At 35.1% G+C, this 21,089-nt stretch overlaps 1 long non-coding RNA gene across 4 annotated transcripts in view; it reads left to right on the top strand.

Moving 5' to 3' along the window:
- The window catches only part of LOC140621828 (uncharacterized), a 66,005-nt gene extending 45,680 nt beyond the window's left edge, over positions 1 to 20,325 (top strand). For all 4 annotated transcript variants that reach the window (XR_012021555.1, XR_012021556.1, XR_012021557.1 and 1 more), the window contains 2 exons: positions 11,639 to 11,708; positions 19,332 to 20,325. This is a non-coding gene — a long non-coding RNA (uncharacterized lncRNA). The remainder of the gene's footprint in view (positions 1 to 11,638; positions 11,709 to 19,331) is intronic.
- Positions 20,326 to 21,089: the final 764 nt, after the last annotated feature.

Below are 21,089 nucleotides of genomic sequence, written 5' to 3'. Positions count from 1 at the left end.
TTTACCATGTGTTACTTCTGTGTAGCATGAAAGAAGTTAAAATTTTCATGAGACTTGCAGTTTGCAAATATTCCTTCTTAATAAAGCATAACCATTATTTGTTTCAGGTCTGAATGAACCACATAATAGGCATAAATCAGATAAATGCTCTTTTACCCTGGAGCCCTCTTTAGGGGATATCTATTGATGGAGATCTGTGACAATGGACACACTCCAGTAGCTCATGACTCTTAGCTGCTAAATATAGTAGGCAACAAAGATCAATGGAAAGATTAATGGTTTTAATTACCCCTATGTAACCAGTTGTGGGTAAAATTTTACTTGCTACTTTCACTTTGGGTAGCACACCACAGTCAACTTTCCAGTAAAGCTAATTTGACTTTCTGCTTGCTAAATTGCTCATTGACAATCCTGTAATGAGTCTGCTCTGTGTGTGACTGAATACTGAGCATGCTTCTGCTTTCTAAAAACAGGGAGAAAAGGCCATAAAACTGATGAATGACACACAAACTATTTCCTTGTGAAAAAATATTAGGAAATAAGACCATTTCCAGGCAATAGTTTCCCTGCTTGAGTCGTATAGAGCAACCAAAAGAGCACCAAATGAATGTTGTATTTATGGAGCTGCATGAACAATCCTAACAAATTTCGACAAACATCTTCTGAGGATACATGGAGTGACTGACAAATTACCTTTTTCTGACAAAAGGACAAAGACTGCTTTAGTCTATATGATTTGCTTATATGATTGATTATTGGAGAGAACTATATCATGACCCATGTACGTATTTGTAAGTGAACATATAAGAAAGGGGCTCTGAAAGTTTTCCATCAGTTTCTTCTGCATAATTCCTAGGTTAGCACTTATATACAAGAAATCAAGACCCTGCATCATAGTATCTGCTGCTTATCCAGGAAGAAGGTCTAGAACCATAGTCTAAACAATTTGCTTTTACTTTAGTTTTAGTTTAGGTGGTACAAAGGATGGATGTTATGGTTTTTAAAAAAGTAATCTTAAAATCATTCACCTTCCTACATTGATCTGATTGTATAATTTTTAGCTTTTTAGCTGTTTGGATGCCTGGGTGGCTCAGCAGTTGGGCGCCTGCCTTTGGCTCAGGTCGTGATCCCGGGATCCAGGATCAAGTCCCATGTTGGACTCTCTGTGAGGAGCCTGCTTCTCCCTCTGCCTGTCTCTGCCTCTCTCTCTCTCTCTCTCTCTCTCTGTGTGTGTCTCTCATTAATAAATAAATAAACCTTTAAAAAATAATTTTTAGCTGTCCTCTTCTCAATTAATATTAATAGAATGTTCTTAATATAACACAAATCAGGTGGTCACAGTCAAATGTTAAGAAGCTGTTGAATACAAATGCTCAGGAATGTCTGTGCTGGGCATTCAGAGGGTCATTCAAGTTGAGAGTAATGAAAGGGGTTAATAGGCACATGCATAGGTATGATATATAGTATTTTATAGTCCTAAAAGAAAATACATTTCATAGAGCAATTTATTTTTGAACTAAACTGTATTGGCTTATTTGCTCAATAAACCTGTCTACAACATGTGACACATGTGAAAACTGGCCACTCAGAGATTGTTCTTTATTTCTGAGGATAAGAAACAAGTATTATCATCTCTGAAAGCAAATGTTTATGTGGGGTTCAGTATCTAAGAGCTTACTGGAGTTCAGTTCTCATGAAGGGAAAGGGATTAGCTGGAAGAGAAAGTCAAATTGTAATACAAGCCCAATAAAACTCTATAAAACTGGTGAGGAGATTTGGAATAAGTATTTTGTCAGTTATTTGACCTTTCTACCTTGATTAGACTCTATCACCAAATGTCCGCTGCCTGGACAAGTACATGGTCTTTGGCTAGCTCTGTGGCAGAAGCAGACCTTAAAATACTTCACAGCTGAAGTATGGTTTCTTGGTTATCCTTTTTACAGTTGGGTAGCAAATCCTTCCTTGGATGAGAATGTAGGTATCACATTTCTTCATCACCGCCATCTCCATGTGCTGCCCAGAAGCACTTCTCCCTATGGATTCAGGGAATAGTCCCATCAGGATCCCAGGGGACTTTTTATCTTAAAAGAATGTAAAAGAGGGAAGTCAGTGGACAGAGTGGTTAGTCCTGGGACTGCTGTAGTTGGTTTTGTGGTCCTTCACTGCTTTGCATCCTCAATTCCTCCTACTCTTGGCTACCACCTCTGCCTGACTCAGTGGCTTACTTGCCAATATACCTGAGAGCCTCATCTCTGAGACGTCCAAACCCGTAGTCCCCATGCCTTTCTCAGGTTTGCTCTGTACCTGTTAGTTCAGAGTCACCATGGGCACGAGAACCAGAAACTGTTGACACGTATTCCTTCCAGCTCTCAGTGTATAAGAGCAGCCCTGCCTGAGGCTGGTAATCAAAGTCAACTCATCTGCAAAACTGATCCTTACTTTTTGTCTCTTGGTTTTTGGAAACAAAAAAGTGCCTACACAGCAGCAGTAGATTTATTGGAATGGTCACTTACTTAAGTGTCCCCTGGCAAAATTGTGCCTTTTTGGGGACCAGGACCTCTAACACCTGGGCCCAGAGCTGTGGGCACTGGAAGCATGAAGTCTCCTCAGAAGATGATGGGAGCAGTAAATGCAGCAACTCCTGTTTCACTGTTTGGATCTCCGAACCATATGGTCCTCCTGTTGGGAGACCAGCACCACTGAAAGGACTTTGAGTCAATGAGTATACAGCATTCCAGTGAAGAGAGTATCTCATAATCAGACTTTCGTCTTCATGATGGCTCTTCAGCTATGTTGTCAACAGGCCGTTTTTCCATCTCTCCACTTCTGTGCAGCATCTGTGTGTACACTATGTGATGTGATGGAGCCTGTGTTCACAGGCAGTCTCTAGGAGCTTCTTTTGCTGTTAAGTGGTTCCTTGGTCTCTTCGATGTTTTGGGACATTCTAGAACATTGGAACAAACATGCTATCAGCTTTTGTAAAATAGTATTGACTGAGGCTTCCATGCAGTAAAGACAAACCCTTACCTGGATTGCGTATTTATTTCTGTTACAGCAATACCTGGGCCTTCCAGGATGGGGGAGTCCGAGGTTGTCAGTTTATCATCATATGATGATTTGGTCTTAATACTACTGCTATTATTGATAAGAAATGGTGTATAAGTAATAGTAATTTATGTACTAAAAAGACTGCTAGGAGAGAAGTCAAAAGTATCATGTTTCAGTCCTTGTAGTATTAACAGAAGGAGGAATTGTAAATTCAGATTTGTTATGAATGCATGTTAATATTTATTGGAACCACAAAAAGAAAACTGAAGTATAAGTTTTCCAAAATGATCTTAAAAACTGAATAAAAAGAGAAAGTAAAATAGCACAGAAAAGGAGATAAAAGGGAACAATAACATGGGTAAAATGGAAAGCACAAGATGATGGAAATAAATGCAAATATAGAAGCTCTAATCTATGTAAATGGAACATTTTCATTTATACGATAAAAAGTGGCTAGACCAGATGAGAACACATAGATGTACAATGAAACTGTGCCATTTACAAAACACATAAAAACTTGGGTCAAAAAATATGAAAAGGAAAGAATAGCAGACAATGGTTCATAGAGATATTAAAAGAATGCCTATATAACTATTATAATATAAAATAGAATTTAAGGAACTATTAAGCAAAAAATATTCATTTCCTAAGAAATATGAACAATTTTTGACATAGGTATCCATGAAATACTTACAAAATCATGAATGAAATATGGAGATAGGCTTTTAATAGTGGAAGAAATCAGCAACACCACATATAGTGGAATTAGATTTTTTTAAAAATAGTTTATGCTGAATATATAAAGAAAACTATTGGAGAATACAGATTAGGAACAAACATGAAAAGAAACATATTAACATCTGTAAGGCCAAAATTGTAAATAAGTATTTTTAAGGGAAATATTTTATAAGATTTATTTAAAGAGGCAGAGAGCCAAAGAGAAGGGGGGGTCAGAGGGAGAGGGAGTGTCTTAAGCACTCTTAAGCCACCACTGCTCCATTGGGAGCAGAGCCATACACACTAGATGCCATGTCCCGAGATCATGCAGAGCTGAAACCAATAGTGGCTGCTCACCAACTGTGCCACCCAGGCGCCTCCTTGAGGAAAATGTTTTTAAATGACTAATCCAAATGCTTAAAAATTCAGAAAGCCTAAATGAGTTGCTTAAATAACTATGGAATTAAAAAAAAAATCTCCAAAATGATAACAATGAAAATATCACCTATCACAATTTTATGCTGTTAGGGAAACTTAAATGAGAAAAAAGTGACAATGACCCAAGCATTGAATTAAATAGGCACAGAAAGAGTCCTGAAATTATCCTGAAAGTTAATGAGATATAAAAGTATATAAAACAAAAAAACCCTACAAAACTAAGGTTGGTTCTGAAACTAATACAATTGAAAACCTTAAACATTTTATAAAGAAAATAAGACAAATGTCAGAAATAAGATTGAAAATTTGTCATAAATATATGTATATATGTATATATTTAGCAGAGATTATACAGTTAATAATTATTAAAAATTAGTTTAAATTTGAAATTTAGATTAAATTGAATTCTTTCTTAAAATATACTCAGCCCTTACTCAGAAAGAAATAGAAAATCTCAATAGAAAACTAACCATTAAAACTATTGAACTGGCAGGTAAAAAAAAATAATAATAATTATTCATGAGAGACACACAGAGAGAGGCAGAGACATAGGCAGAGGGAGAAGCAGACTCCATGCAGGGAGCCTGATGTGGGGCTCCACCCCGAGACTCCAAGATCACGCCCTGAGTGGAAGGCAGATGCTCAACCGCTGAGCCACCCAGGTGTCCAGGTAAAATATATTTTTATCCCCCAAAATAAATACCAGGCTCAGATAAAATGTGGTAGATGTAATTTTAAGCTTAATATGATTTTTTCTAAAAAATGGGGAAAAAGGAACTCTCCCAAATTTTGTGGCCAACATAGCCTTAATATCAAAACTGACAATGATAATATAAAACAGAAAAAAAATACAGATTAATCTCATGGAGTAGGTATGAAAACACATTTATAATAATACAAAGTAAAAATACAGCATGGATTAAAATGACAAAATAGTATGACCAAGTTGAGTTTATCCCTGCTAGTGCCAGACTAACTTAACTTTAAGAAAATCTATATTGTAACCATATTAATACATTAAATGAACAAAAGTGATCTTTTCAATATATGTAGTAAAAACATTAGATAAAATCTACTGTTCATCCATAAGTTCATAGCTAAACTAGAATGAAATTGATAAAGGTTAAATAATGGCTCTAACATAGAGCAAGCATCATACTTAATAATGAAGACTGAAAGGTTTATTTTTAGATAAATAACACCTGCTATCACTCTATTTATGGGGGGGAAGAGAAAGACCAATACCATATGATTTTACTCATATATAGAATTTAAAAAGCAAAACAAATGAACAAAGAAAAAAGACCCAAAAAGTAGACATTTAAATACGGAAGAGAAACAGGTGGTTGCCAGAGGCAATGTAGGTGAAGGGATGAGGGAAATTGATAAAGAGGATTATGAGGCACAAATGTCCAGTTAAAAAGTCAGTATAGCATAGGGGATAGAGTCAGTAAGATTATAAATATGTTTGGTGACAGATCATGGCTATACTTACTGTGAGCAGCACTGAACGATATTTACTATTGCTGAAGTATGTTATACACTTGAAATATAACTCTCTATTGTTTATCCCTCAATAAAAATAACTTTTAAAATTTGTGGTTTGGAAATTTGACTTGTGTTCACTGGAATGGCTCATCCCAGCTCTGCATGCCATTGGCTGGGCTTGATCATGCATTTGTAGAGAGCTGGTAGTTGAGTTTCTCCTTTCGTGACTCTACGTGGGTTGGCTATTGATATGAATGAGGAAGTTAACTGTGCCTCATCACCCAGCCAAGGAGCCCAGGTTTGTTCATATGGTGGTACCCACAAGGTTCTAAGGAGACCATTTGCAGAGAGATCAGGCCTTATCATCCTATGATTTTGAAAGCTTCTCTGTGCTTCATGTTTTTTGTTTTTGTTTTTAAAGAATTTATTTATTTGAGAGAGTGAGTGCAAGCAGGGAGGGGAGAGAGAATCTGAAGCAGGGGCAGCCCGGGTGACTCAGCGGTTTAGCGCTGTCTTCAGTCCAGGGCGAGACCCTGGAGACCCGGGATCGAGTCCCGCCTTGAGCTCCCTGCATGGAGCCTGCTTCTCCCTCTGCCTGTTTCTCCCTCTGCCTCTCTCTCTCTGTCTCTCATGAATAAATAAATAAGATCTTAAAAAAAAAAAAAAAAAAGGAATCTGAAGCAGAGTCCACACTGATCATGGAGCCTGAGGCAGGGGCTGGATCCCGTGACCATGAAATCATGACCTGAATGGGAACCAAGAGTTGGTTACTGAACCGACTGAGCCACCCAGGCACTCCCCACCTACCCGCCTTTTTAATTTTCTTTTTTTTTTTAATTTTTATTTATTTATGATAGTCACAGAGAGAGAGAGAGAGGCAGAGACACAGGCAGAGGGAGAAGCAGGCTCCATGCACCGGGAGCCCGACGTGGGATTCGATCCCGGGTCTCCAGGATCGTGCCCTGGGCCAAAGGCAGGCGCCAAACCGCTGCGCCACCCAGGGATCCCCCCGCCTTTTTAAAGTAGGCTCCCCACCCAGCATGGAGCCCAATACTAGGCATGAACTCACAACCCTGAGACAAGACCTGAGCTGAGATTAAGAGTCAGACACCTCAGGGTCCCCTGTGTGCTTTGAGTTTTTAAAATGGCAATGTATTAGGGTTCTCTGTAGAAACAAAACCAATGGGATGTATATATCTATAGAAGGAGAGTTGTTTGTTCATTCGTTTGCTTATTTTTAAGAAACTGGCTTACAAAATTCTAGGCAGGGTGAGTCCAAACTTGCTGAGCAAGGCAACAGACTAGAGAACCCAGAGGAAAGCCCCACATTGCAGTTCAGGTCTAAAGGCCCTCCACTGACTCCTAACCCTGGGAAACGAACAAGGGGTAGTGGAAGGGGAGGCAGCGAAGGGATGGGGTGACTGGGTAATGGGCACTGACCGGGGGAACATTGAAGGGATGAGCACTGGGTGTCATACTATATGTTGACAAATCGAACTTCAATTAAAAAATATTTTTAAAAATAAAAATAAATAAAGCCTCTCTGCAGCACGTTTCTCTCTTGCTCAAGGGAGGTCAGTCTTTTGTTCTACTCCAATTTTCAACGGATTGGATAAGGCTCACCTATATTATAGAGGACAATCTGCTTACTCAAAATCCACTGATTTAAATAATAATCATGTCTGAAAAAACTTTTGTTTTTCAGAAACCTGTAGAATATTGCTAGACCACATATCTGGGCACCATGCCTAAGCCAATATGACCTAGAAAATTCACTAACCTAGTCAATTTGGCCAAAAAAAACCCTGATCGAGCAAAGCCCACATTCTACTTTTTCAGTAGAATTGAAATTCCCACTGCAGGAAAGTATACAATATAGGAATGGGAAAATGTGTGGCCATTTGGGGGGTAATATATGCATATGTATACAACTTAAAATCAAAATATTGTGGTCTATATTGTCCTTTCATATAGTAGGAAAGTTTGGAACTTAGGTAAAGAAAATCATGATTTTCGATTATTACAGCTTGATTAGAATTTGTTACTATAAAGGAAAATCTTGTATCTGCAGCACATATTTTTTATATCATAATAAAGCTGAATTTATATCATGTGCAAATGGTCTTGTTTGAACACACAATGCAGCCTTGGTACTTAGAAACTGCTTATTTCAACAAAGACAAAACACATGCATGCACACGCACAGAATTAAACTATCTTTTTTTTTAAAGTTTTTTTTGAGTTCATAAAGTATTGAAAGTAATGTCTTCAAAAAGACACAATTTTTCCTAATAACTTGGCTAGTGCAAACAAAACAGGCATATTTTAAAATAAGAAGCAGAGACTTATTATTCAGATATTCTTGTTTAAATCATGTACAAGTGTGTAAAAACTAAATTATGTATAGGTAGATTGTGGGAGGTTAACATTAGAATGCTTAAGACATAAAGCATTAGTTCTTTCTTTTGAGGTAATTGATGTGAACCAAAATGTGATTGGACTACCAGATGCCATGCTTATCTCATGCTTATTTTAACGACTAGAGACTACGTGCCATTAAGAATGAGACTAACTGGTAGTGAGATGCCCTGTTTCAATCCCTAACTTGCAGATCTCTGCAAATTATTCAGCTTTCAGGGCCCTGATTCCTCATTTCTAAAATCGAATCTCTGATCTTTCCCTCAAAGAGTCTATGGATTAGGATTTTAATGCATATGAAAAGACTGACTTTTCTATTTTTTGATGGTGTGACATCCCACTCAATTCTAATCAGGAAAATATTTTAACTGCAAATAGCAATACATTTTATTTCTAATTTCCTAGCATTTGAAACTCAAATGGTGCTTAGGAAACTTTCTGATTGGAAACTAGTTGTAAATAAGTTACCACTCATTAGGATCTGTCATTGAATTATTTTTCATATGTACTATTTCTTATAAAGCAGGGTGAGTTTTTTTTTAAATTCCATGATTCTCTTTATTTAATGGTGGCTTAAAATGAAACCAAAGTGTTTACCTATTGGTATTTTTCATATCATATTCATAATTTTATGGTATACATTTTTGTTGAGTAGATGAATAATTACATACTGATTTCTTTATCCAGTTTATTAATGAGCAGCTGGCCAAAATTATCTTTTTACTATGTTACACTGTTTCCAATCAATGTGTTGTATCCTAGCTGAGGATTGTTTGTTTTCAGGGAAGGCAAAGCATCTTGTAGGGTGGAACAAGCTTAAAATAATCTTAAAAGGCAAAATAAGAAAAATCAGTATTGAAATGCTGTTGTCCAGGGATGCCTGGGTGGCTCAGTGATTGAGGGTCTGCCTTTGGCTCAGGTCGTGATCCCGGGGTCCTAGGATCGAGTCCCACATCAGGCTCCCCGCAGGCTCTGCCTTTCTCTCTGTGTCTTTCATGAATGAATAAATAAAATCTTTGAAATGCTGTTGTCCAAAGGCTATTGTAACATATTTTGGAATAAAGTCGAGGATATTATTTTTAATTATTGTAATTATATTTTTGACTTTATATTATTTTAATTACAAAGTTTGATGAGGTTTCTGAGCATATCACCTTCTAAAGTATTTGTAATGAGAGGTAAAATTGGTGAGTAAAAACTTGGACACAATAGCCAAAGGGAGAATAACACCTTATGTATAAGAAATACATGCATGTGTTTGCTGAATTTATATCCAAATGGACTCCATCATTGGCAGAATGAAGCACTATGATAATCTTGCATCTAAAATAGACTTCAATCTGCTATATGAAACAAAAATATTGAGACAGATGAGTATTAATTGAACTTATGGATCCTTTATTTTGATTTATTTTAACGTACACAACCAAAATACCCTAAGTAACATTTGCATAATAGACAGAAACATACTCAAATAGAGGTATTGCCACAGAACCACCATAGTCCTGCTGACCCCTGTTACAATAGCTGGCCATACCTGGGAACAAGGCTTCCTTTACCTGATAATGACTCACTTGCACTCAACATGTTTTTTTGCTCCTTTTTCACTATTTTATATCATCTAGAAAAAAAGAACTTAACTAGAATTCTTTCAAATATGCATTTGATAAGAGACCTTATGATGAAGATTAGCATCTACTTGAGACACATCTTGAGAATGATCTCAGGGGTCAGTGACCCAAGCCAAACCAGCAAAGAGACAGTGTGTGACCTCTGCATTCTCTGCCACATGCATGATATTAAATAATGTAAGCATCAAAGAACTAAGTTTTTTAAATATTGAAATTGTGCTAAATACTATGTAACACTCCAGCATTCTTGAGGAAGATACTGCCTGCCAGTTTGTGTTTAAAGGAATGCTGCATAGAGGGGAAAAATGCTACATAGGGCTTTAAAGAGTGTAATCTTCAAGCCTACATAAATTGTTAATTTCAGGTCACATGGTATCTTCAATATATAATCCTAGCTTTTGTGGGAGTGCACTATGAATATGATGGCAATTATTATGATTATATCTTGTCAGTGATATTAATAAATTTTACAATAATAAATAATTACTTAAATGATAAATTACCTCACTGAGTAGGGTTCAAGGTAAGGGCAGTGAGTATTGATTTTGTATTTATGTTGAACCATAACTAGAGAATGTCAATATACTTGTGTTCTGAGGAATCTGTCTTTCAGAGTTAATAAGAACACAATATAAGGAAATAGGAGTTTATTGCACTGTTTATCTGAAGACTAAGATTTCCTACCATAACTCTATTAGGAAGATTAAGAAATGAATTTATAAGACACCTTGTACCCAGGAGTACCTGAGTGACTCAGTTGGTTAAGGATCCAAATCTCAATCTCAGGTCAAGACTTGATCAAGGTCCTGAGTTCAAGCCCCATGTTGGACTCCATGCTGGAATCTACTTAAAAAACAAACAAACAAAAAACAAAACAAAAAACAAAAAACCTTGTACCCAAAGGATAGTAAGTGGTAAAATTACAGGAATTTTTATTAAAAAAACTAATATTCTGTAGTAGTAAAATGTCAGTTTTAACTAGGATTTTCTTTTTAATTTCTTTAAAATTGGACTAATTTTTACAATTTTTTTGGTTCGTTAAGGGTTCATGTATAATTTTCTTCAAATAATTTTCCTGTATTTTTCATACACTGCATTACTTCATAAATAAAATGATTAAAGTTTTAAAAATCATATATAAAATATCTGCTAATGCAACAAAATTCCCCCTATGCAATGGACATATCAGCAGTATACACAAATTTTGTTACAGAGACCCATGGAAAAAATAACTTTTCAGGAGTCTGCAAAACTACAACATAAACTTTGGCCACTGCTCCTTGTACCTTAGCTGGTTCTTTTGTTAAGCTCAATGACCAGTGTGATTATAACCTGAAGGTTTGAATAAATAGACTGCTGTGTAATTGTGTGTGTGGGGTCTGGGTTTGGGGATGGAAATGTGTAAAAGAAAGTAGAAAGCGAGAGATACAAAGGATTGTCTTAAATTGAGTTCCCTGGAGGCAGAGGCTGAGACAATGAGGGTGAAGGAGATTTACTGAGGGAGGAAGTGTTCTCAGGAGAAAGAGATGGAAGGAAGCAGGAGGGTAATGAAATAAAAGCATAGTGAAAATGTGTTTGCATCTGGAGACTAGCTTCTGCTTCATCCTGTAGGAGATTTTGAAACATGAATTGTAGCTCAGAGCTGGTCTCCACTTGAAGTATTCACACTCTAGCCTGTGTAAATTAGTACTAAGCTTCTGGCAGTGACTCTTCTGCAAGAGCTTTCTTAAAAAAGGAGGTACCTAGAGCTGTTGGCAGTCAATACTCAATGGCTGGAGGATTAGTGGCACCCACTAATTAAGTGGCACCCACTCAATTAAGGACATATTGGTGGAGCACCACAATGAGACATTTAATGTTTGGAAAACCTGAGTTTTTGTTTTGTTTAAAAAAAATAGGAAAACAAGATCTCTTAGAGGAAAGAACATGAACCATCCCATCCTAGCCTTCGCAAGTCGGTAAACTTTGGTAAGCTTCAATTTTCTCAATTATGCTATGGCATTGTTAATTAAATGTATTTCTAAAAAGTCTTGGAAAGTGCCTGGAATATCCTAGGTGTTCAGTTAATAGTAATCACTTGCCTTGTGATACTGATCATTTGTGTTAACATTGTTGATTCCTTAAAATTAGCTTATATTTGTAGAGTACCTGAGAGTTTGCTACATTCTTCTGTACACATTAACATATTTAAACTTAAAAAGACCTCTGAGGTCAGTAAGTTACATATTATCACCTTTTACAGATCAGCAAAGGCAGATTCAGAGAAGCAATATGGGAGACAAACTATATTAGCTTCCTTCTGCTAGATAATAAACTACTCCTAAGCATAGCAGCTTAAAACACCTCACATTTATTATCTCACAATTTCTATGGGTCAGGAATCAGAGTATACATTTACTGTGTTCTCTGCTTCAGGAGTCTCACAGACAGAAATCAGAATGTTGACTCATGTCTCTCTCACAAGATGGCAATCACCATATTGGTAGGGGCTGTAGACGTCTCCAGGTTCAAACAGAGCACAATTCACTTCCAAGTTCACTTAGTGGTTGTTGGAAGAATTTTGTTCCTCATAGTCTGGTAGACTGAGGGTCTCAGTTTCTTATTATACAGGTGGAAAAAAAATCTTGGAAAAAATAACTTTTCAGGAAAAAATAACTTTTCATTTGCATCTTGCTCTATGAAAGTGAGCAAGATGAGGATACAAATTTGGATGGAAAGAGTGCCGGTAAGAAAGTAGTACTGGCAAGAGCAAAATTGTGATCTTTTATAATCAACAAAGTGATATCCACCTTTTTTACTGTATTCTGTTCTTTGAAAGAAAGTCACTGGTTTCAGTTCATATGCAATGGGAGGAGATTATACAAGGGTGTGAATACCAAGAGGTTTGAATTATTGTGAGCCATGTCAGAGCTGCCTACAACAAAAACCAGTGTTTTCTTGGTATCTGCTATGTCAGAAATTGGTCTAATATAATATAGACTGTAATCCATATTTTGATTATTTTTCTCTTTTTGCCTTTGGCAAGAGGACACTTTTGATTAATTTTATAGGATCACATTGCTAGTAAGTTGCAAATCTGTACTCAGATTGCAATGATGAAAATTCAATATAAGTTGTCTGACTTGTATTAGATGTCAAGAATGACATTTAATCCTTTCTTGTGCCTTGCAGAGTGGCTTTTTTATATAGTTAACATTCAAAAAATTGAATATAAACTTAACAAAATGCTAACCAGAAGGATATTACCCTTTATTTTCTTCATTAATCTTGTTGAAATTCCAAAATAAAACTTTTCCAGATATGTGTAGAAAGTGAATATAATAAAGACAATTCTGTTAGATGATGACTAATACCTTCAATGTCCCCTCTAACTCTTCAGCATGAGGTGGGAAATTTTTTTCCTTACAAAGGCATACTGAACTGAATTCTGCCCAATGTGTCAATGCTTATGATTGCTTTATTATGCAGGCTTATGTCACTCATAGCTTATCAGATTTTAAATTACCATATAAATTTCCATAGTTAGACAATATAAGAGACATCAGTTTAAAAAGCATCAGATCTTATTTTCAAAGTTAGATAAGAAACAATCAACACTTTAGAATGAAAGTGATACCCCTAAGCTGGAACGTGAGAGCCTATCAGTATTATCTAGACTAATCACCATTTGCTATCACAATCATAGTACTTACAAAATAGAAACACTGGTTTAATTAATTGTAACACCTGCAGGGTAAGAAGATGCAGAATCTGCTGCTTTTTTGGGGACATGGGGGCTGGCCGAACATATCCCAGTTTTCACTCAACAATCTATAAATTATCCTAAATACATAGTAAAGGGAATGCAAATACCATCCTACCTGTGAATTTCAGTCCTGTATCTATTCCTATGGCAACAGTTTTGTCTTCCACCTATCCTTTTTAATATAACTTTTACATCAGTTCAAATTGTCTTTTTATCAACTTAACTCATGTTACCACAGGTGGCCAGGTAGGACTCATTAGCATCTAAGAAAGCAATAGGACAAATGTAATTAAACTACAAAGTAAAATTTATGTTTCATTTGGAATTTTGTAGTTGTCTAATTTCCGATTCTGTTCCCAGCCTAGATTATATTTGACCGCACATGTGACTTTCTACCCTATTAGATGGCCAACCACTTGAAAGTAAGGAATAAATCCCATTTATTTCTTTCACAGCATATGACAAAAAATCTTGTATCTATGTCAGGATTTAATAAGCAAAAAAAAAAAAAAAGACAAACTTTGTCATAAATAAAAAGTTGGCAGTGTCAGGAACCTCCAGCATCCCAAGAATGGAATAAGGGAATCCAGTTAATAACAAGAGCATAATAAAAGGAGTTTCAGTCCAAGGAAATGGTATTATACAAAATAAAACAATGCTTAAATAAAGGCTGATCTACATGCTTATTCATAAAAACCATATGATCAGAATTCAGCTACTATCTCTAGAAGGGTTTCTCCGTAGCTTGTAGAATCATTAATTATTCAGTTATAATGGCTAATGAACGTTTAAAAACATTCACCCTAATAATTAAGGAAATGAAAATTAAGATCATAAAATGTGATTTTCACCTATAAAATTAACATTTTTTAACTGCAGCAGTGAAGTGCTAAAGGATGCAGAGAAATCACTCACTCGTGCACACACACCACACATACACACATTTAACTTAAAAGTGAACAAATGCTTCATAGTACAGGAGTGAATAATATCACAGTGGCAATAAACATTAAATAAACTGTAAAATATACAATAACCTATTAAATCAAGTAGAACCAAATCTAATGAAAGGTGTTCAAGACAATGAAACAATATTAAGAGAAGCTTAAAAAAAGACATCAGTGGAGAATGTATGATGATCATGGTTTGAAATATATTGAGACAGAAAGAGGCAAAGAGAACGGAGAAACCTTGAAGACCTTATCCTCAAATTGACTGATAGATTCAGCAAAATCCCAGTGAAAATCCCCGCAGATTTGTGTGAGTATGCATTTGTCAGGAAACTGAAAAGCTGATTATAAAATTCATAGGGAAATGCAATTGCCAAGGCATTCTGAAGAAGCAGAAGGGGCAAAACTTAACTCCATAAGGGATCAAGATATGCTGTAAAGCTAGAATGAGTGGCATCAGTGTAAAAATAGACTAATAAATCATTGGAGAATTAAATGGAGCCTAGAAACAGACCCATGAATATGTGTATTTAGGAGTAGGGAAATAAATTATTATAGATTCTTATGGTGAAATAATTGAAAGACTTAATTACATGAGAAAATACTTATGTAAAAAAGGATAAAAAGTCTATTAATGTGGTTTTAATGGTTTAAAATATATGTACATACAAAGAAAAAATATGACCAAAATATTATCAGAGAGCCTCTCTAGGTGATAAAAGGAAATTTTTTGTCTCTTCATACCTCTTTTGAATTGCCATATATTGTATATATAATATTTAAATTTTTTATAATCAGAAATTGCCTTAAGACAGAAGTACAAGGCAAGAAAAACTGTTTAAAAAGTATATAATTACATTAAATAATTTTCAAATTAATAAGTTTGGATATGATCATTCTCAATTTGTTTTCCCTAAAATCTTAGAGAATATGAAAATTGGAAGTAAGCAAATATTCAGGTATTTTAGAGGTGAATTTTTAATGTACAGGTCAATGCTTATGACTTTGATGAAGGGTACTTGGGATATATGACACAAAGCAAATATTGAAATGTAGGTGACAGAGACTGTAAGATTCTATTTCTAGTTTGAATATCATTCTCTTCAATAAAAATATACACAGAGCTACCAGTGGCAAAATTCAACTTCTGCAGCATCCTTTAAGTCTTGCAAGATTGTGTGTTAGGACAGCATAGTTTTTAAAATTTTACAGAAAGTTCCTTTAGAAAAAAAAAATTATAGACTATTTCCCTTGATCTAACTTATTTAATATATAGAATTTTTATAATGTTATACTTTATTAAACAAATCCTCTAAAAGGGAAATATTAGTGATTTTTTTAATGTGATCTTTAGTTTTCTCTAGTGTATATAAATAAAGGGGTTGAAGGTATTATTCATTTAAAACCATTTTTTTAATTCATATATCTAAATGCTCTAAACTTGGAAATAAGTAGCAAGCATTGGAACATTGGAAAAGAAATCAAAGAGAATATTGAAAAGAAAGGAAATTTCATTGTACATTGATAAATACTCATGTAAGTCCAGGGTTTCTTTAAGTTAACAGTCCTCTCCCTCTCTGTCAACATTTCTGACTGAGGCCGGCCCCAAACCCTAGTACCACCTATGGACATGTAACCGAAATTTACAAAATCAGATTATTCACCCACCTTCCCCTGATCAAGTAATTATTTGGTCCAAGTCTAGAGATGGGATAGATTAATAGCTATTCTGTGTGTGTGTGTGTGTGTGTGTGTGTGTATGTGTCTGTGTCTGTGTATGTGTGTTTTATGAATGTATGGGCCCAAGAGGAGAGAAGGTCTTTTCTTCAAATACTAAGGTAGAACTCCTGATGTTGCTTCTTTTTTTCTTTTCTTTGCACTATGTGAGGAGTTTTAAGAATGAACCAACACCCAGGAAAATAGGAATCAGAAGAGAGAATCCTGATGACATAGTTTGAAACCTGTATCTAGACATCCCAGAATTCTTAATTGCATGTACCACTACACTCTTTTGGCATTAAAGTAGTAAACTGGTTTTGTCACTTAAACCATAGTGTCATATTCAGGGTCATCTATGTAACAGCAATAACAACAAAATCTGTTTTTCTCTTCCCATTAACTCCTCAGAGTGGGCTCAACTCTCTGACTTTAGTAAAGGTCAAAGAGAGAAAAAAAAATCAGTTTTTACAGTTGCTATGTTTCTCATCCAAGTTTCACAAGAAGAAATAGATCCATAATTTTTAGTCTACACTAGAGCTTCTTCCAAGTAATGACACTACCACCAGTGGTAGAATAGGTGAGGAAATTGGATTCACAAAAACCATTGCTTATCCAAGATATAAATATCAATGGGTAAAATGTAGAGGGCACCAAAGTTCATGAGCAAGCAGTCTTATTACAATACCTTCTATTTACAATCCAAGTCTGAGCATTTATATGTTGTCCCCCGCCAAGTCCCTGTCTAGACCTTTCCCAAAGGTGGAGTTAGCTAAAACACAGATTATCACCCCCTTACTACTATTTACTTCCTTTGCACATGGTTTTTCATATTATAATCTTAGTAATGGCAGGTAAAGTCCTCAGAGCTAGGACAGCCAAGAGTGAGGCTTGCACGGTATTCTTGGCTGTTCTTACTTGTGTGACAAATTCTTCCTTATTCTGTTTTCACTAGCTGGTTATGAAAGCACCTCCTCCTTATTATGCTGAGCAGGAAAATTCAATACAGCAGCAAAGAACTCAAATCAACATATTTCTCTTAGCCCCAAATTCTTACTTATAAGTAGCATAACAACTAGGAGCATGGACACTGGGGTCAACCTGTGAAGTTGCAATACTGTCCCCGATTACTAGGAGTGTGATCTTGGGGAAATTCATGAATCAGTTTATGTCTCAATTTCCTCATCTCTAAAAAGGGGAGAATAAAAGAGGCTAATTCATACTGATTTTGTCAAGATTAATTAAATTATATTTTTTATTATTTGAGCTGCATTACATGACCTCTGTATATTACATATGGAATATACTCCTTATATTTGCAAGCTTATTTATCTAAAACCAATTTAATTACGTATCTATATGTATATTCCATCCTCTGCTGTAGGGTGAAAGAATTTCCAAATGGGTGACGAGAACTTTAATCACAACAAAAGGGTTATAATTATTGAATTAAAACTATAAGTCTTTCTGCAGCACCTTGGTTGAGAAGCTCTTCTTTGAATAAAATTATATTTGATAGTGTTAAGGCATTGTCTTTACATATATCTTTGCTGTTAAGGAAAATTTGAGACCCTCATAAATTAAACTTCATAGTATTTTGATTGTTAGGGAGGAAAGATTTGTCTTTATCTTTCAAGATTCTTCTGGCTGGTCTAAGAATCAAATTGACATGACACAGATTAACAAGAGAAAAATCTAATTTAGTTATATATGTAGGGAGAATTCAAATAAATGAGAGATTTTGGAAACAAGCAAAATGAATTATTTATGTCATTTTGGGCTAACATGAAGGGAGTATGAGTCTGGGGTTTCAAAGGGAAGAAAGGAAGTTAGTTCACTAGGAGAATGGAAAAAGTAAATGTTGGTTAAACAAATCTTTGCTTGACCATCCAAGAACAATGCGTCATACAGAGGAAATTTTAATTATATATTTCGTTCGGTTTCTCCCTGTCTACAAATACCTAGTTCATGTTCTACTATAGTTCTCTTTAGTGATAGCTCCCCTCCTGAAACAGATTCTCTATCTAAATTCTTTTAGGTAATCAGTGGGGAAGCAAAAAATAAAACAAACCTTGAGACTTTGATTTCTTAAAAATAATCCAACTAAAATAGTCCAAATGCCAAAGGGACATATTTAGGGGTACCAAATGTTACTTCTCTGTATATCAATTATAAAATTAGATGCATAATTCTTTATATGAAGATTAACTTCTTAAAATTCCAGGTTAACTTCTAAAATAATAACTTCAACTATTCTATTTGATGTCACAAAATAAAAGTATGATTATTTGAAAAAAACATAGCTAAGCATTTAATTCTATCAGTTGCTGAACATGTCTATTTCTTGTTTTAATTTAAATTCATGTAACCAAGATATAGTACATCATTAGTTTCAGAGGTAGTGTTCAATAATTTATCACTTCTGTATAACACCCAGTGCTCATCACATCATGTGCCCTCCTAAATACTCATCACCCAATTACCTCATCCCCCTTGGGGGGGTCTCCCCTCTAGGAACCTTTGGTTTGTTTCCCAGAGTTAAGGGTGTCTCATGATTTGTCTCTCTGGTTTCTTCACATTCAGTTTTTCTTCCCTTTCTCTATGATCCTCCATGCTGTTTCTTATATTCCATATATGAGTGAAACCATATGATAATTGTCTTTCTCTGATTGACTTATTTCACTCAGCATAAGCATGTCTATTTCAACTTTGCTTTCTGAAAATGAGAAAGCAGAGACAGACCTGGACCAAAACTCCATTTATCACCTGACATTCAAACCACAGTGCCCAGAGTTTATCATCACTTCAACCCAGTATCCAGTAATCTCATTTCTTTTCTCCAGTTCAGTTACATGGTAAATGATTTCAGGTCCCTTAGGGGAAGTATCTAGAAATATATACTTCTAGAACTGTCAGTCTTTACTTACGGTGACACAGTCATTTTTAAAAAGAGACTCCTAGTATATAGACTGGCTCAGTCTGGGCATTGAATAAAAGACCATGATTGTTTGTTGTATTGATTCATATTAGGCTTTTGTTCACCAGACCTATTTTTGCTTTGTTTTTGGTATGCATTTCAAGTCGGGTTTTGAATCAATTGCCTATTTCTGTCCTAGAGATACTAAAGTCAGTAAACTACTACAAAGATCTAATGGTCATATTGTTCTGATCTCTGTCCAGGCTGTGGTGCCTTATAGTAACCATGTCCACCATCTCACGACTCTTCCTGACATCAAGGAGCCCTTTTAAAGTATGTATTGTCCACTGTGATTTAGTGTCCACTGTGATTCCTGCCTGAAGAATACAGCATTTCAAGGATGAAAAGCTACAGCGGATGTACTCAATGTAATACTCAATGACATAATGAAGAAGTGATTAGAATTTTAACACTGTTTAATAATTATATAGCTTGAAATTATATTTCAACACTCTTTGTAAATCTCTTTCTGTTAACATTCTGAATTCAGTTATTATCCTTTTGGTACATTTGAATTTCTGCATAGCATTGGTGGCTGTAGAGTCCTCTGCAAGTCAGCACAACATAGACTCTAGTCTTCTACATTCCCATTGAGTTACATAGCTAGTAGAATTGCTGCTAAAGGACAGAAAACGTTTAATGTCAATGAAGTTCTTAGGTTTGTGTGTGTGTATTAAATACAGGCACATAACCATATTTTTATAATCCTGTGACATAGTAAACTATGAAAATAACAAACAATACTTTTTTCTCCCTCCACCCTATTGGGTTGGCACCAAATCGTATTTGGTAACTAAACTTGACTATGCTAACATTACCATTGATATTCTTATTTATCCCACTTAGTGTGAATATTGAGAAACAATGTGTTAAATTATAAAGTATGGATGGAAAGTTTATGTAATATATGCTATATGCAAAATCCATTAACCGAGGTTTCAGATAAGAGATTGTAGAACTATTATTTTGTTTTTTTCTGATTTAATGTGATCATTATTTTCCTATTTTTCACCAACTCTAAAAGGTATATATATATATATATATTAAATATACATATTTAATATCTACACATTTTTGTGAAATAAAACCTGATGTTGTTGACCTTATTTGTTACTTTTATTGGTTGACTGATTTTATTGATATTTATGAGACTTAATAACAAATTCATTTTAGAAATTACTAAATACTTTCAAATAATATTAGTTGCTATAATTGAACCATATTTTGTTCTTTCAGAATTTTAATTATTAAATTAAGTTTAAATTTTCAGTATTCTGTATTGTTTTATTTCAGCCTTAACTACTAAAATGTTCATGATTTACTTGAAATTTACATGATTTACAACAGAAGATCATCTCTTCTGTTTTATGCGGTTTGTAAGAAATTTTTAGAAGTCTGTATTCTGAAAGTCTGTATTCTATAAAGAACTATATTTTCCTACTGAAATGGACAACACTTTACTAAAGATATTAAGCTACAAAAACAATTTTAAAAATTTTTATTTAAATAAAAATTATTAAAAAAATTGTTTTCTCCAGATTAAAAGTCTTATTTTCATTGGAAACTATAGCAGTTTTCCTCATTGGAGCCAAGCCAACTGTGCCAGCATTTATATAAAAATATTCAATTGTTAGCCCTAATATTTAGTCTCTGAGGTATTTGGTTCTATAAGACCACAATTCATAGATTTGAAATGAAGAAATAATGGGAAGAAATGCATCCCCTCCTATTTGAAAACACTATTCTCTTTGATTCTTTTGTCTTGCTCAAGGCTTTATATTTCCCAGTGAACAGTTGCATCCAGCTGTCCCTGCTGTGGTCACTTCCAAGCTCTGGGATTGTCAGTTCCTCCTATGGATAATACTAGTAATAAGTGCGAATGTCACCTGGTGCTCTGTACATCACCTCCACCTAGGCTCTCCTCTGCACTGAAATACACTCCCTGCCTTGTTCCATCTCCT

This window comes from Canis lupus, chromosome 30, assembly GCF_048164855.1.
Source record: "Canis lupus baileyi chromosome 30, mCanLup2.hap1, whole genome shotgun sequence".
Lineage (NCBI taxonomy): Eukaryota > Metazoa > Chordata > Mammalia > Carnivora > Canidae > Canis > Canis lupus.
The sequence above is the reverse complement of the archived record's forward strand: the minus strand, read 5'-3'. Positions and strand labels throughout refer to the sequence as shown.